Source organism: Sinocyclocheilus rhinocerous, unplaced genomic scaffold, assembly GCF_001515625.1.
Source record: "Sinocyclocheilus rhinocerous isolate Xijiao unplaced genomic scaffold, SAMN03320098_v1.1 scaffold2032, whole genome shotgun sequence".
NCBI lineage: Eukaryota > Metazoa > Chordata > Actinopteri > Cypriniformes > Cyprinidae > Sinocyclocheilus > Sinocyclocheilus rhinocerous.
The window spans coordinates 109,675-113,546 of NW_015634013.1; the positions used below are offsets into that span (position 1 = coordinate 109,675).

The 3,872-nt window shown below is 37.3% G+C and overlaps 1 long non-coding RNA gene across 1 annotated transcript in view; it reads left to right on the forward strand.

The window, feature by feature from the left end:
* The window catches only part of LOC107744997 (uncharacterized), a 17,461-nt gene that overhangs the window by 1,020 nt on the left and 12,569 nt on the right, over positions 1-3,872 (forward strand). The gene's annotated exons all lie outside the window — the stretch shown is intronic.

The window sequence follows — 3,872 nt, forward strand, 5'->3', positions numbered from 1 at the left end:
AATTGCCACTATTTGAAAGTGAAAGTAAAATGCGCGCGCCGCTTTTACAAGCTATTTAAAAGCGAAGGAAAGCGAGGAAAAGAGGGAACGCCCCCGCGGTGATACCGGTATTACCGGTGTTGTCACACGTCAGTTAACTGGTGGGAAAATTTCCTCACCGTCACAACCCTACTTTCCAGCAGGAAATCCAGATGTGAACTTTCTCCCTCCAAACTCTGGAAATGACTTTATCTTCTCTTTTCTTATGAGTGGTAGACTTTTAGTGGATTCCACAAAGAGAAACAGGCATCATTCAAAGCGCTTTTCAAAACGAAGCTTAACAAGGCAGTAAAAAGCCCTTCTGACTGACATTCGATGACAACATCCCAAGCCTGGACTGCGTCTTGATGTGCTTTTGTTGGACGTCAGCATAGAAATGGCTGAGACATGCACAGCTAATGGTCCATAGGCCTGTTACAGAGATCTAGTCCTTGAAAGAACATAAAGGATTGTGTCTATGTCTCAAGTGTCTGTCTGTGTTTATAGAAATGTGACCTAAAGTGCGGACAAGCTTTTCTCCAAGTGCTTTTTAACTCATTCTTTCTCTCAGCACTTCAAAAAATTAGACATTCTTAAAACTTAAAATAATGAAGACAACATTTTTGTATGTCTCGTTTAATTATTTTATAAATGTTAGATTTATTTTTCTATTTAATTCAATTTATTATTTGTTTTTATAATAGTTTTACATAATGTTATAGACTTTTATATTGAATTATAATAAATATTTTTGTATTTATTTTTATATTATTTTCTATAAAAATTATATTTAAAGGACAACTTTCTTGATTTTCAACCGACTTTGTATTATTTTTTTATGATATTAACCAGCTTTGTATTATTAAAATGTTGGTAGTATATGTAAACTCTTTATTCATGTTACCCAGATATTTCTGTTTATTTGTTAGCAAAAGTCAGCCGGATGACAAAAAAATGCATTATGTGTCATCCTACAGATTTTTGCTTACAAATTTTGAGGATCGGCAAAGTTGTCTTCAAATTATTATTAATTTGTTTTTAAATATTATTTTCTACAATTTTATATTTAATTAGAATCAGTATTATTTATATATTTATTTTCTAGGCCTATAATTTTATTTAATTATAATCATTGTTATTTATATAATTTTATATTTACTTTTTTGTATTTTAAGTAAAGTCATCATGTAAACATTGATCCTTTAATCATCCAAATGACATAGTGTACATGTGCATGTGTGCTTGTTTACAGCATTTGTACTGTCTTTTAGTCATACTTTTCTCAGTAACTGCTTCGGATGTCCTTTCCTGAGCCCTGAGGTGCCGGAGTCTGTCCTAATTCAGGCGCAGTGGAGGGAGACTGGGACAAAGGCTCCTATGTGCATGTTCTGGATGGAACTTCAACTCTGAAGCTTTGTTGAAGGATCGAGGGGAGGGGGTGAATGCATGCTGCAAACAGACAGTTAGAATATGTGTGTGTGTGCATTAGGCCCATGATGGGGAGGGCAGATCTCTGAGCACATCAGTTGTTGGTTTGGGATGCCTGTTAGCAGCTGTGACGGCAGCTGACTGGGTTCACTCAGGAGAGGAGATTGCCTGATTGCTCTGCTTACTATAAACAAAACCACTGTCTTTCTCAAGAAATCACATTCCCCTTCTCTAAATGAGTCCAACATTGCTTTCCTTGTTTTGAAATGTTTTATGCATGTTATCACCTAAAAGTTGAGGAAAAAATAACAAGGTTTGTTTTCTTTGGTTGAAGTTACCATTGTTTTTTTTCCCTGTGTGAAATACCTCCTCTGGAGTTTGGGTTTGGAGAGGGAAATGCCTCTTGGTTTGGGCCTCCTTAGCAATGACAGACTTATTAGTGTTTTATTACTGGTTTACATTGGAGACAGGCTTTTTTTCTGCTCATTTGACTTGAAGAAGAGGAATAACCAAGAGTTAAACATACAAGGCCGGGAATTTTTTGAATGCCTCTTATGAAACATTGTATGAAAATTATCCCCACATTGTTTTCTTTATGTGCACTTAAGGCTGGAAAAAAACTACACAACTTTTGCACCGATTAGCAAAAATTCTACAGAATAGATTTAAAGGGATAGTTAACCCAAAAATTTATATTCTGTCATTAATCACTCGCCCTCATGTTGTTCCAAACCCGTGAGATCTTCGTTCATCTTCGGAACATCATCTTCGTGGTACTCTTGTGAATGGCGGTGTGAATAAAGTCGTTGTTTTTGTTTTCTTTGCACACAAAAAGTAGGCTATTCTCATAGCTTCAAAACATGACGGTTGAACCACTGATGTCACATGGACTATTTTAATGATGTCCTTACTAACTTTCTGGGCCGTAAACGTTTAGTTGCGTTGCTGTCTATTCAAGGTCAGAAAGCTCTCGGATTTCACCAAAAATATCTTAATTTGTGTTCCGAAGATGACTGAAGGTCTTATGGGTCTAATTAATCAAAGGTCTAATTAATGATTTTTGGGTGAGCTGTCCCTTTAAATGAAAGTTCTGTGACACATATGTCAAATTCTAGTGAAATCTACAGAACTTTTGGTGGAATTGGTTCATAAAAGTGGATTGGTCATCACTTTAGCTGAGGGGATTCAGGTTATGGATATATTTTGCATTACAAGGTAGAGGTGAATGACCTCAAAGTGTCTGTGTGACTGATTCCAGGCTGTTTTTGTGCTTTGATCAAGTTTTTACACCAAAGAGCTGTTTTAAAGGCCTACCGGTGCCATTTTGTTTAATTACACCCTCACAATTTATCCAGCTGTTCTCATGGGATACGTGAGGTCAGCTGTGTAAATGTTGTTCCTATTGTCCATGGTCTTCAACAGGTTAGACAGGACCATGTGGCAAAACAACAGAATGCTGGTCACCGATGTTCTTTTTTGGACTTTCGAAGACACACCACCTGCCGCAACACATGTGCCTTTATTTTCTCTCGGCAGAAGTTCTCCTGGATCACTTTTTGATCTGCTTCACGAAGAGCTGTGTATTTAGTAAAGCATTACTAAAGGTCAACAGCATTAGGTCAACACGTAGGCGCCATGCCTGTTTTCACAGTTTCCATATCCATGGTGATGTATTAGTGTGTAAAAATGTGTTTATGTGGAAAGGACGTTGATAAATGAACTGCTCTGTCATTGTCCAGACTCGCTGTTTCTGTTGGGTTTCAGCGTTTATTTCTTTTTGACCTCATGCGTTCTGGTGGGGGAAGTCAGTTGCTGCCTTGCAAACGCTCCCAACGGCTGCCGTCTTGCAGCATTTGGCAACTTAGGCCACCACACATTTCTTTCTGTACTCTGAAATAAATTATTAGAGATATAAGACTGTCAATTAAAGTATCACGTTTTACATAAAGTTAGGTCAGAATCCATTAGACTGCTGTATGGTTTGACATGTTCCTGTAAGCAGTAACAGATTGTTCTTGTTTCAGGAATAAATGTAATGCAGTGACACGGATGCTCATGTCTAAGTGGCACTTATTGGCTTAAGTAAAAGACGTTTCCTGTCGTCACTGGCAGCAGTTGTATTTCTGATAATAAATACAAATAAAAAATAATAATCAGAAATACACATCATCTTAACATTGCTGGTAGGTTATCATTGCACAAATCAACACACTCTCTACGTTAAAAAAAAAAATTCTAAACTAATGCGCTGTCTTCACGGTACCTCACGCACACACGTTTAGTCAGATCACACTGCGCGCGTGCACAGACATTCTTTTTCGCGTTTAGACTGGTTTAGACAAACCTTTTAGCGCTGCCCCGCAATTTTATCAATAAAATAGCTTAATTGCTGAAGAGCTACATTATCTTTCTCAACAAGGAGCTGG